Genomic DNA, 14794 nt, shown 5'->3' on the forward strand with positions numbered 1-14794 from the left:
CATTTGTTTTACCGGTTCTGGGACAGCTTTCAAAAAGACAGCCAAATCCTTTCAGATTTGATTAATTTGGCCAACCAACTCAATTAAAATGTCCTTGATAAAAAAAAAAAGGGTGTGTGTGTGAAGGAATGTATACAGTGAAGATTCATAAGGTAACCAATATCCTCAATTTCAACCAAAACTTACTAGAGATTTTTTTTAAAAAAGTATTTTCAGACGGCAAATGAACTCAAAATATGTTACAAAAAATGGAATGATTATCTTTGGCTATCTTAGCTATTTTCTATCTCCATTTTCTTTATTACAAATAAAAAATTTTGGTCTAAAGAAATCATGTTTTATGAGTTGAAATAGAAAAAAAAAATAGAGTTATCATATCTATGTTTCATTTTCTTTTCCTTCTTCTCAATAGCCTCTAGCATGGAAACTTTTCTCATTTTTTTTTATCACCTCACCTTGGAAATATATAAGACTGGGGTCCTTCTGACTCTGTCTATTGGAATCCAACTGTCTGAGTTTCCGGAAGAGACCTCCTTGAATTCTCTTCACATCAATGTAAGTTCATGGTCACAACAAGGTCAACTCCTTACTGCTTATTACATCAAGTCTGAAGGCAAATTCTGCCTCTCTTTGGTCATGATGTGAGTATAGCATTTCTATCAAGAGGCTTTAATCAATATAGTAACAGCAATCCTAACAATAATCTTTTCCTTCTAACATGATTTACTGGTACACAAATCTTTACACCTTAACCAGAAAATATCAATTCAGGATAGTACCAATGTTACCTATTGAAATCCAAGATTCACACCAAAATTTGTGTGTAAATAGCCACATTATGTCATAGCTGGTTATAGGAAACTAGTTCCCAGGCAAATTCCCATACACGATCTGCCTAAGTGACAGTAACTGGATTCAAAAGTAACTGGAATCCAGGGAGACTCTGGATTCAAAAGCAACAAATTTTAAGAAAACAATGAAAGATGATGTTTCATTCTTGCTACTAGATAATGAGTTCCTTGTGGAAAAAGATTTAATCCATCTTTGTATCACCCAATAATAACAGGGTGTCTGATGTGTGCTAGGCACTAAATAGATGTTGATTAAATAAATGTAAACATCATTAAGCTAAACAATGAGTACATCTCATTTCATAAATTGAGCTGTCATGTTTTATCATCTTTGTTTTATGAACCTCCACATATATGTATTTCATCTTGACCTCACATTGATTTATCATGTCTTATTCCTTCTGTTTGTGCTAACATTTGACATTTACTCTGGTCTCCTTGGTTGATCATATTTTTTTCTTTATTTTATTAAAGTTCTGGACACCTGGTTGAAAAGAAGAGAGATCACTAAAGTCCCCATAAGTGGCAGGGCCTTATTTAAAGAATACATGCTTGTGGGAGCTCAGAAAAGCAGGACAATCAGACTTCAGAAAGGCCAGGAACCATTTTTGATCTTCGTTCTCATGCTCTGCCATTGACACACCCTTCAATCTATAAAAAGTCTATAAAAAGCATCATCTTTTTAGGCCATGCTTCCTGCAAGCTCCACTCTGTGCCCGCTGCCCTTTGATGACTTCTTCGCTTTCCCAGGTATATTCTTCATTATACAGCTTTTACTTCCTCTTGGTGTTTTTTTTTTTTTTTTTTTTTACACTTAAAATTTGGCCTTGTTACGACTCCTGACGACTTTAACTCTCTTAAGTGGCGATTTTCCAGCTCCTGTTCCATGGCTGACGCTGTGAATTCCTCATTGAAATTCCTAAGGCAGCAGCGCACGAGTGTTCCCATCTCTCTGCATCCATGCCAACATTTGCTGTTTGGGGACTTTTTGATAAAAAGCCATTCTCATGGGAGTTAGAGTAATATCTCATCATGGTTTTGATTTGCATTTTCCTAACAGTTAGAGATGGTGGGACTGCAAATTAGTACAACCTCTATGGAAAGTGGCATGGAGATACCTCAAAGAACTGAAAGTAGACCTGCCATCTGATCCAGCAATCCCACTATTGGGTATTCACCCAAATGTAACAAAGAGATTCTATTTTAAAAAATCACCTGCACTCAAATGTTTATAGCAGCACAATTCACAATTGTAAAGATGTGGACACAACCCAAGTGCCCATCAATACATGAGTGGATTAATAAAATGTGGTGTGTGTATATATATATATATATACACATACACACACACACACACACACACACACACTATGCAGTACTACTCAGCCATGAAAAAAAAATAGTGAACACCTCTTGTATTAACCTGGTCAGAACTAGAGACCATTCTTCTAAGTGAAGTATCATGAGAATGGAAAAACAAACACCACACGTACTCACCATTAAATTGGAACTAATCACTCAACACTCGTGTGCACATATGGAAGTAAAACTCAACGGAAATCAAGCAGGTGAGGGGGTGGAGGAGGATGAGTAAAGTCACACCTAACAGGTACAAGGCACACTACCTGGGGGATGGGCACACTTATAACTTTGACTCAAATGGTACAAAAGCAATTTACATAACCAAAGCATTTGCACCCCCGTAATATTCTGAAATTTAAAAAAAAAAGAAATTCCTAAGCAATAGTATATACTTCAATTGAATACATTTTGGCTGCCTGTTTGGGTGGGGGTAGGGTGCTGCCCATGTGGGCTCTATAGGGCTGCCCTTTGGCAATACTATGAGGTGGGCAGTTTCACATAGTAGAAAGCAACGGGCTGACAAGTCTGTGATTGAGATTTCCAATAGGGTTGGCATCATCATTCACTTCTTCATATTGCTTATACTAGTTTCACTGTTTGCTTCTAATATTTACTTTCTGATGAAATTGAGATCTGCCATCACATAGAAGATGAAAAGAAAAAAAAGGAAAAAAAACATCATCTAAGATCACTGTTTTTTGTTTTTGCCCAACGTTTTCAACAGTTCTAATCTTTTATACTATATAAAGCTGAAACCATTGCATGGTTCAGAGCTGTTCTGTATTTATCATTTTGAGATTACTGTAAATTATATTTGAATGCTTTGACTTATTGAAATGTATGAAATATTGGCAAGGAATGACTCACGGACTTGTACATTCCTTAATCTCAACAAAGTTTCGTCACTCTGGTTGCAATTAAGTCACATATTTTGAAACCAGAGAAGTCGGTTCATGTTACTAACGTAAGCTGGTAGTAAAGCTTTATTCAAAATTTAAAATCTTATGTTTACTTGGCCTGCATGATAATTGAGAAATCATTAATAAAACATTTATTGTGTCAGTCTATGCTTTATGAAAACCAGAGCTATTATTTAAAATGAAGAAAAATTTAGAACCATTATGAGTTTCACAGGAGCATACGAATTGACTTAATTTTTTCCACGTGCCAAATGATTTAAAATGAGGATTCTTCGTACACAGCTCCTAGAAGCTAATTTGCAAAAACACATGTGTCTGTGGTCTCTTGCATCTATTCTATTATAAAGCTAACTTTTCCCCTTTGTGAAGAAGTACTGGCGTTAACATGATGTTGAGAAATGAATTCTGAAAGCTAGTATTTAGATGGCACATTGATACTTATATCTGACCCATCCAAGGTCTGGCAGTTAACTGAAGTCCATAGCCTGAAATCAAATCACAGATCAAAGTGTAACAACTCTAAGTTACTGCCATTTTTTCTAGATGGTCACGGTGCAGAGCAGCCAGAGTGGAATCCTGGCTGACTTAATGACTGTACACAATGCCACGAGAGGCACGTCTCATCAAAGACTTAAGAAGGCAGAGTAAACATGCAACATCCAATCAACTCAGAAAAAAAGTCAGCTTGTCATTTCATTTTTCATGGAGCACTACGATGAACAGAGCCCAAATCAGTATCTTTTTAAAAGAGTCTTCTTTAATCTGATTGTACTGCCAATCACGGTTCAACAGTTAAATTCATTGGAAAAAAACTGTGCAATAAATAAGGAATCATACAGGGGGAAAAAAAATGAACAATCAGAAAAGTACCCCCTAGTGGTGATGGCTTTTCTCTTTGAAGTGGAGATTCATTTTGAAATTTTAAGTGCTTTTTGGTCTATAAAAATAAGAATCCTATTATTTTAAAATGGTAATAAGCCTATTATAATTATAGTTCAGAAGTAAAAAATTCTATGAAGTCGGTTGCTTTTGAGGAGGATTGACCAAGCTTTCTTTAAAAGAATACTTTTTAAAAATTAGAAGACTTTAAATAAAGTGAAGGTCTACACTGTATGAGAAAAAATACATGGATTTCTCTTTTTGAAATATTTGCGACCCTCAAGGAAAAGAAGTTATGATATAGGGAAACTGACTCTCTCTCCACCCACCTTTAATAAGGTAAGAATTCATAGGCAAATCTTGTGTACATGATTATGAGCTCTAGGCTCTGTCTGTACTGCTGGCTTACTCATATTTGAGGCGTAGGGGATCAGGAGTCATTTGAGGAACCTTCTTGTACATCATTACATCACTTTGTAAGGTATTTTCAGTTCTTTTTCAGACAAAAAAAAAGGTGCTGAGAAGTGCTGATAGTTACTCATATTTTGAGCAATTTGCAAAGTACCTGTTTTATTCCTTTCTACTGCAAGAGCCCTTCTTTATCTCTTTTTTTTTTCTGGATTGAATTTTTATTTTCATCAAAATAGGCAGGTCAACTTATTGCATCCAAATTTATCTTACTATAAGGAAAGTTGCCAATAGGCTTTATAGTGTAGCTCATCACTCACCATCACATACAGGTTATCCTACTACTTTCTGCTGCATCTATTAATATAATGATTTCACAGTTGGAGGTTAGTTGGACTCCCAAGGAATGGAACTTTCTGGAAATATCCAAATGGGATTTTTCATTCTAGACATTTGCCAGAACTGTATCTGATCAGCTGTATAGTTCCAACAAGGAGAAAAAAAAACGTAGTATGAGCTGGATCTAGCAACAAAAGTACCTTGCAAGGAATTAAAGAGTATATGGTCTTTTATTTTTGCTCTTTTATCAATATGTTCTTCAAAGTTGGCCAATTCTGCAAACTTCTGTAACTCAACAAATTGCCAATCCTTACAGAATATCTGAAAAAAATCTTTGCTGTCAATACTAGTTAATCCAATTAATTCAAATATGTATTCAGTCCATACCCTTCACAAGTTTTTGCCAGGTACTAATCCTACTGTAAGGGCCATTCTAGATTCTTTCTTGCAAACTCCATCACTACCCGCTACCTCTTTCATCATTCCCATCTACATAACTGGGGAACTTCAGCTTAAACATGTTAGTGCTTCAGTCTATAAGCTTTCATCGCAAGTGAGCATGGTACATTTTTTAAAAAGTGTATCATTTTGTTCTTTGTGCATGCAAACAACGTCTGTGATTTTTCTCTGCCCAGGATCCATTTCCCTTTTGTTTCTGGAAATAACACCTGGACTTCCCTTCGGGAAATTCTCTGTTGTATGCAGGCTTGGTGAGAGAGTTGTCTAGTAGCCCAACCCCTCCTAGCCTGGGGAGATCATGCTGGGTCACTCTGATCCTCTGATCCCAGGAACCTGAACCTTGAGTAACTCGACACAAGTTGATGTCAGGTGAGCCAAAGTCCCAGAAGGACTCCGCAGAGCCCAGCCAGGATTCCTGATACTCAAATTCCCAGAGCAGCCCTGATCCTGACTTTTGGATTTCCTTCGATCATCTCGGCTCTCTTACTGGCCAGTAGTCCTCAAACCACAGTGTGTACAGAAGCCACACTGAGAGACTAGTACAAATTAAGTGATCAGGATCCATCCCTGACATTCAAATTCTATGGGTCTGGGATGGTGCCTAGGCCCCTGTATTTTTTTTTTGGATGAACATCCCTAGTAATTCTAATGCTAGTGACCGAATGAATAAGCTGAGAAACATTGATATGAACCTCCAGTAAGTTCCATGCTTCAAATTAGAAACAGGTGATTTCTACTGTATACCACCAAATAACCTTACCTTTTCCACCCTCTATAAAGATTTGGAGAGTGATTATTAATATTGGGGGCTTGTAACCTTGCGTGAGAGAAGAGAAGAGAGATCTCAGATCTTGCAAGTAGATTCTGCTTTTAACTCCCCCTTCCCAGACATCCCACCCTGTCTCCAATAACTAAGACCTTTGAAAATCATTAAGAAGCCCCTGTTCCTAATGAGCATGTGTCCCACTCATCTTTGTAGAAAAAAGGTTGTGCTCCATCTTTTTGAATAACCACTACTTTGTTTCATAATCTAACATCTGCCCCAAAGAAAGAAAAAAAAAAACTGATTTACCCAATAAGGAAACCACTGTAGAGAAATCAATGACGCATTTGGGGGAAGCTTAACAGGCTCATTCATATCATTATCAAAAAAAAAAAAAAGAAAAGAAAAGAAAAAGAAAATAAATAAAGAAAGAACAAATGGTAGGAGAATATGTCTTGCCCCTTTCTCTCTTTACTCAGGTTTGTTGTTTGGAAATCAAAAGAGATTACATAAATTATTTATTCCCTGAGTGGTGGGGAGGAGAGTGGTGATATGTTCATCACAAAAGTGGAAAGAAGGAAAAAAAAAAAAAACCCCAATAAACAAAAAATGAAGCTACTGCTGATGATTCAACCAGAAGAGAAATCGGCTGTTATCTCAATATAATACCAAGAAAGAGAACAAACACAGGCGTCTGGCTTGGTGGGAAGCAGATCTATTCAACAGAAAGGTCATTTGGCAATAAAAGGCCTCTAAACCCAAACCACAAAAGGCTGCCTTGGAGAACTGCTACCTGCCTGGGCCTCAGCCGGGGGAAGTAAGGAGGAATGACACATCTCCGAAAATAGGAGCTGCTCGTTTTATATACAGCAAAGATGTTAGGGCAGCTTTTAATACATATAACTGTTAGAGCCTTTAACTCAAGGCTTTAAATAAATAATCTGGTGGGTTATTTTAAAAAAATGGCCAGTGCTTCAAGACACTTCAAAATGTTTTTTTTCTTTTTAAACATATTTACCTATTTTTGTAACCACTGTTTTTAAACAAAATTAGTTTGTGGTTTTTTTTTGGTGAGTTTCATCATTTCAAATCAGAACTAAGATCTTTTCTTCCGCATTTGAGCAGGTCCTTGATTTGTGGGTAAATAAACTAGTTCTTGCTTTAAATCCTTAAAAGAAAAACACAGAATATAATCTAAATAGTGAAAAGAGGCCTGAAGTGTAAATGATTACATAGTTTCAAACTCTACCAACTAAATTTCTCTTCTACTTTATACATATGGGAGAGAGCAAGGAACCTTTTTACCATCACATAGCTCTGTGTGTGTGTGTGTGTGTGTGTGTGTGTGTGTGTGTGTGTGTTTATACACACAAGCATGTAATGAATTTTACATGTGTATATAATTCAATGAGGCATTTGGGAGAAGCTTCACAGACTCACTGAGACCATTAGCAAAATAATAACAACATATTACAATGACAAATAGGAACAGAGGCGTAGTAGTGGAAAAGAAAGAATTTGATAAATGTTTTCCCAGCATTATTTACATATTTACTCAACAAATACATCTGGAGCACCTGTCAGAGGCCAGGCATTCTTGCTGGGTGACAGAGGCAACGATAAAAAAGGAAGGAAACTTAAGAGTTCAAAGGAGGGCAGACAATGAAAGGGACAATTAGGATAAGGTGTAGTAAGCGCTATTGTAGGGAAAAAGAAAGGAGACCTAAGCAAGACTCAAGAACAACCTCTAATTAAGGGGCAGAGGCAAAGGAAGGCACTGGCGGTTGCAAGTTACATGATGTTCAATGCCAATGGGACAGCAGGAGATGAAGGTGCTAAGAGCCAAGGCCAAGGAGAGAGATGGGGGTTTCATCGAGAAATATCTCGTAGGATGTTGGTCAGATTGCACTTATAGTCTCAGGAAATGGGAATCACCTGAGGGTTTTAAGCAAAGAATACCATGATTGCACTTGAGGAAAATCACAATGGCAGCTACAACGTGGAGAATGGATTGCTGGAGAATGAAGACAAGCAGACCAGTCAGGGGGTGGGGGGGTGGTAATTTGGGGTGGGTGGGGAATGACTGGGGCCTGAGCCATGATTGAGACACGTGGAGTAAAGATTCCAGAGCTCTCGAGAAGGTAGAAATGACTGACCATGACGATTGAATGGATCTGAGAGTAAAGAGAAGGGACAATGACTATGTTTCAGGCTTGCACAAGTGGGAGTGCAATGACATCATTTAATCTGACCAGAATGGAAAGAGGAGATTCAGGTATCAGTGGGAGAGTGGATGGAGGAACAGGACCCAAGAGGACTGAGCCTGGCCTTGCATGGGCTGTGTCTGCAATGCCTGGAGAGTTTCCAATCAGAGATACCTGGAAGCCTTTGAACAGGTATGTGGGTCTTGAGCTTGGAAGAAAGATCTGAGATGGGCATATTGATTTAGCCCATCGGAATATACAGAGGTTAGTTTTGCTTCACTTTCTCTGGCCATTTCTTCTGAGTTTCCCCCTTTTTAAGCATTCCTCAAATGTGTGTTGACATTCACCAGCTTCTGTAGAGTTGAAGACAGGCCCATGACCACCTACAGGAGTGCCAATATAGGCAGGAAAATAAAGATATCAAATGCAGATGGGAGGAATAGGAGGAGAACCATAGAAAAAGGAGAACAGGGAATCACAGAAGTGAGGGGAAAGATATTTCAAGACTGTGGATGGGAGCATGACCACCAGATATGAAAAGCTGACCATCTTGATGGGTGTATATCTTTAGTGGAGGAAGATGACTCAGTAGAAATTAATAGAAATAGCTCGTAAGGTGCTGTACAATCACCTGCTTAGATCTCATATAATCCTTCTGGTCTTCATTTACTTAGAAAATGTTCCCAAAGCAAAGGCATACCACAATGCAAATAAACTCAGTAGGATTTCATCAGCCTTCATGAAACAGGTTCTTAGCATGGACAGCAAATGACTTAACCCTGATCCTGGCTGAGTACCTCTACATGTAACACCCCATGAAGGCCAGGCCTAAAGAACCAGCCAGGCCTTGCCTTCTTTATTCCAAAATACTCTGAGTACATGCAACATTTTTCTCAGTTAACAGACTCCCCAGTTTATAGATTATTTTTACCCAATGCATTTCAAATTGAGTGCTTTTTAATGAGCTAGGATATATAATATATATCCTATATATATCCCATATAATATATATCTTATATAACTATATTAGTTTCTATTTTATATGCCTTTCTAAAAAAAAGGTGAAGAATTAATTTTAAGGCAATGACCACATTAAATATTACAAAAATAAAATGCACTTATTGTAAAATACCTAATGATATAAAAAGTAAAATCTCACCTGCCCCTCCATAATGCCATTCCTGTGAGCTGTCCATATACTGGTAAAGCCATCTAGACCTTTACTCTTGCAAACATTAACACAGATACAAACGCACGTGGAGTAAATGTAATCATACTATCTACACCGCTCTGCACCTTCATCTCTATGTTACATAGCCTCAGAATGTCAGTCTGTACAAATCTAGCTTTTTCTCTTGGATGCCTGCATGGTATTCCCCACTGCAGGTGGTATGCCATTCATTTTCTCTTACTGGCAGACAATCCTGTTATACCAAACACATTTTAGTGTTCCATACACTTGTCTATCTCCACCACTAGACTTAGCTTTTCTGAGGACAGAGATTAGAGATCCAGTTCCTCTCTGTATTACTGACTTTCAGAACAGCCCCGGGCAAAGAGCAGGTGCTTGAGAACTGCTTCATGAATGAACAGAGAGATGGTGTCCACTGCGGCTCTATATAATTCAATAAACTTGACAACAGTGTTCTTTAAAATAATGAACGCATCCTCCTAAAAGTGATCGCTCTTTTTCAGCACAGAAGAGGTGCTCAGAAGCAGAGGGAAGCAGGAAAGATAACAATTCAAACAGTTCACACTTAATTGAGCACTTACTATGTGCCGAGTGTTTTCATAGTTTAATGCATGTATCGATAGTCACTAAAAACCTATGAGGGAGATTCTATTATGATTCCTCATTTCACAGAAAGGGAAATCAAGCCACAGAGCGATGGAATGACTTGCTCAAGGTTCTCACATGTGCAAAGCCTAGGCCCTTGCCTCAGAGTCTATTGCCATTCACACATGGAACTGTCCCTCCAATGGGACAGGAAAGTGCTGCCTATAACAGAGGATCTGCTCAGGATCTGTTAAGGTGTCCTACATCCTTGATAATTCATCAACAAGCTCATTCCCTGCATGTGCCCAGGGGCTGCCAACTGCTAACTTCAACTCATTTCCCCCTCTGTGCTCCTTAATGTTCATAGGAAAGTTTATCTCATTTTCTATGAATAAAATGCCATTAGGTGGTGATGCTTATAATTAAAGCAAAATTTAAAACTCTGAAAAAGTGATACCATTAGTATTTTTATTATAAAATATTTTAAATACTCATGTATGACATTTCTGAACCTGAGGTAGACTGCTCTGATATAGGTATGTATCAGAAAGGACTTTTTTTTTTTTTTTTTGTGAGACAGAGTCTCACAGGCTAGAGTGCCATGACATTAGTCTAGCTCACAGCAACCTCAAACTCCTGGGCTCAAGTGATCCTCCTGCCTCAGCCTCCCGAGTAGCATGGACTACAGGCATGAGCCACCATGCTCACCTAATTTTTTCTACACATTTTTAGTTGGCCAATTAATTTATTTCTGTTTTTAGTAGAGATGGGGTCTCACTGTTGCTCAGGCTGGTCTCAAACCTCCTGACCTTGAGCGATCCACCCGCCTCAGCCTCCCAGAGTGCTAGGATTACAGTTGTGAGTCACCATGCCCAGCCAGAAAGGACTTTTAAGAAAGGACTTTTTCAGGTCCGGTGTGGTAGCAGATTGTTCGAGGTAGGCTGGCCAGGGCAATAGTGTAAGACTGTCTCAAAAAAAAAAAAAAAAAAAAGAAAAAAGAAAAAAAAAATAAAGGACTTTTTCATATCCTAGAGAGATGAGAATGAGTTAAAGAAAAAAAAATTAAGACTTCAAAGGCACCTTGAACATTTGAAATGTCAAATGAAGGATTTTAATGTGGCTTAAAAGCCATTAAAAACATATGCAGTCCCAAATCTGAAAAGTCAATAATCTCTTGTCAAAGTACATATATGAATTTGACTTTAAAAGACCCAGGTATTAAAAGCCAAATATCATCCTTAAGGGAGATTGTAGGACCTATCTGGAAAAGCTCCAAGTGATTTAAGGTATAAAACACACAACACACACACACACACTCCACCATGCACAGGAATCTTATTTCTTTATTTATGGAAGGATGGATTCGGCGCCACCAAAAACCCTTTAAAAAACCATTTACCATGAAAAAATATTTCCCAAGGTATATATAATAGTAAGTGTATAGCTTACACTTATTTTAATTAGTAGGGCAATTCTGATCATTTACAAAAAGTATTAATTTTGAGTAAAAGGTATAATTTTGAAAAGTATATTACCTACATTCTACTAACCAGAAATCTCTACCAACTGGCACCTCAGCACTTCTCAAGTTCAATCATAATTGATTTTTATACTTAGAAGCGCTACAAAATTTTCATGTTAATTAAGCTTCATTATAATTCAATTATTTAACTCAGAAATTCATTCCGAGAAAGATGAACAAAACACTGTACATGGCATAAGAATGGATTTCAATTTGAATCTCAGCATGGCCTTTGGCAATAGTTTATGTCCTTGATGTGAAGTCTTTTCACCTCTCAAACGATGCTATCATCACTTGCTTTGCCTGGCCTTAAATATTGCTTTAATGTCAAATGACGTAGTAGGTACAAAAGTATTTTGCAAGCTATGAAAGACTATGTGAATGTGCATCAGGTAACCATAACAACCAGAAATTAACTAAGATACTAAATAGCTTAAGTTATGCTATATATACACACGAAAGTACTATCATTTGGTGATCTCGCTACATATAAATCCTCTGAAAGTTCAAAGGTGATCACACGCTAAGTGCGATCTTCTAAGAGATCAGGAATATACGGAATAACTAGGTCACTCTCCACCATCCGACTCATTTATGAAAGCTTTTTAGGACTTTTAGTATTTAGCAACTAACACAAAGGCAGCAACCAAGTCAAGAGCAAATTCCTTTACCTCCTAATCTCATCTCCCAGTGGCTACTGGTTTTTGGAAAACAACTATGTGTCACAGGCCCTATGTCGGTACGGACAAACATGATTTCATTTTAACTCTCAAAACAAACCTTTAAAGTTTTACCATTATCCTGATTATACAGACAAAAAAAAAAAAAAATGGAGGCTCCAAATAAGAAAAGAATTCTCTACTATCACACAGTAAATAAATGATAAAGATTCAGACACAAGTTCTCATCTCACATTCTAATTATATCTCTCTATATATCACTTTGTCTCTCAAGGGTTAGACAACCTACTAGAAAAAGCAGCAAGAGACTTGAACAGGTACTTCATGAAAGACTACAGCCAAATGGCCGATAAAGGTTCTTGACTTCATTCGTCACCAGGGAAATGCAAAGTAAAACCATAATGGGGTACTTCTACACACTTGCCAGACTGGCTAAAATTCGGAAGAAATACCAAGTCCATGGAGAGAGCACACTGCTGTTGGGACAAAACACTGACTGAATGCTTCAGAAAGCTGTTTCCCAGCATCTACTTAAGCTGAATCTATAATATGTGTACTGTACCCTATGACTTGGCAATTTCATGCGTAGATTTGCATCCAGTGGAAATGCATACATAAACACTTACAATATGGCATGCCACAACTGTTTATAACAGCCCTATTTATGACAGGCCCAAACTGGAAACTATCCAAATGCCCACCAGGACAAAATAGTGTACATGCTGAATTGGTCCATTTGAATAAAATTCAGAAATGGGAAAAAATTATCCGTGATATTGGAAGTCAGATTAGTGGGTACTCTCAGAGAGGAGGGGGGCAATTGTGATTGGAGCAGAGGATATGGGTGCTCACTATGCTTGGGGTCCAGTTTGGGTGTTGGTTACACTTTGTGAACCTTCCCCAAACTCAACCCTTACCCACTTTTCCATGCGTGTGTTAGACTTCGATAAAAAGTTTACCAGAAAGAGTATCAATCTCTGCTCCCCAAAGCATGCAGATGTAAATACTTTAGAAGCATTTTACAGAAATGCACACATAGCTTACCATGTTTATATAGCCTTTTACATTTAAGAGTATTTATTTAGCAGACAGATTTCATGTCCTTTCATATGAAACAGCAAGACAGTTGAGCTAAACACAGGAATTACTTCTGGGATACAAAGCTGAGTTCTGCAAGAATGACTGGTAGGTGTAAACAAAAGACAACTCGATCTTGAACGTAAGCAATAGTATCTAAAAAGAGAGGCTGATGCATCCAGTCTCATGGAGAAAGGGCTATACAGCCTACAGACAGGGCTTGTTGCCCACAGAGGAAGTTTGGGATCTGAGGGGACCCTTAAACAGGTGAAGCAATGGAGCCTAATAAAAGCAACAGCTCTGGTTGGGCGAGTGGCTCACGCCTGTAATCCTAGCATTCTGGGAGGCCGAGGCGGGCAGATCTCTCAAGGTCAGGAGTTCAAAACCAGCCTGAGCAAGAGCGAGACCCCGTCTCTACTATAAATAGAAAGAAATTAATTGGCCAACTAACATATATACAAAAAATTAGCCGGGCATGGTGGCGCATGCCTGTAGTCCCAGCTATTCGGGAGGCTGAGGCAGGAGGATCGCTTGAGCCTAGGAGTTGGAGGTTGCTGTGAGCTAGGCTGACACCACAGCACTCTAGCTAGGGCAACAAAGCAAGACTCTGTCTCAAAAAAAAAAAAAGCAACAGCTCTGAAAGGTACAAATCTAGAAACGAGGATCTGCGGCATATGCATGTAACTTTCTTTGAAACCCACATAACTTTCCTATTCTTTCTGAAAGACAATGTTTGAGTAGGAGGAATCCTTAAGAAAGCTGTCACACTAAATAAAAAGGTATAAGAGCTAGTGGAAGATTGAGATACATATATGCATACACATGTACGCATGTATGGCAATTGAGTTATATATCTTATATATGTTCTCTATATAATTATATCTAGTAGATATCTTACATATACATATGCATGTATATAAATGTTGGAATGTAGCCCTGGTATGATCTGAGTTGTCATTCCCCAAAATTGACAATATATATATATTTTTTGGTTGCCAAGAGATTTATTACAGTTTGGTAAAACCCTGGAAAAAAACAGAAAAAACTAAATATCCTACTTTAGCGGACTAGTTAAATAAATATACAACATCCAAAGGGAAAAAAACATTATGTAGTTAATAAAAATAAAACTATAGGAAACTATTTGACAGCATACCAATACTTGAAAACGTGGGAGAAAACTATTTGATCCAATGCCCAGACACACACCGCACACTCACAAGTTAACCTCTGAAACGATGTAAGACAAAATGCTGGTAGTAGTTACCCTTGGGGAGTAAGTTAACAATCACATTTAAATTTTCTTCTTTGCACTCAGATGCATTTCTGAGCTTTTCTAAGACAAACAGATATTTCAGGTATGATCATTTTTTTAAAGTTATTTTAAAAATATGTATAGCCTACCAATCTTCCAACCAAAATCTTCTACCACCAGCTCTGCCCTTGGCATTGAGGAAATTCACAGGAATATATAAAAATGGGTGCTGACAGACAGAGGTCATTAAATGGAGGTTAGCTGAGGCAACTGGTGGTTTATCAACATGGGGCTCTCA

The 14794-nt window shown here is 37.9% G+C and overlaps 1 protein-coding gene across 6 annotated transcripts in view; it reads right to left on the bottom strand.

The window, feature by feature from the left end:
• CACNB2 (calcium voltage-gated channel auxiliary subunit beta 2) overlaps positions 1 to 14794 on the bottom strand; it is a 316986-nt gene that overhangs the window by 202218 nt on the left and 99974 nt on the right. The window lies entirely within an intron of this gene.

The sequence above is a fragment of the Microcebus murinus genome, chromosome 25, assembly GCF_040939455.1.
Source record: "Microcebus murinus isolate Inina chromosome 25, M.murinus_Inina_mat1.0, whole genome shotgun sequence".
In the NCBI taxonomy this organism is placed as follows: Eukaryota; Metazoa; Chordata; class Mammalia; order Primates; family Cheirogaleidae; genus Microcebus; species Microcebus murinus.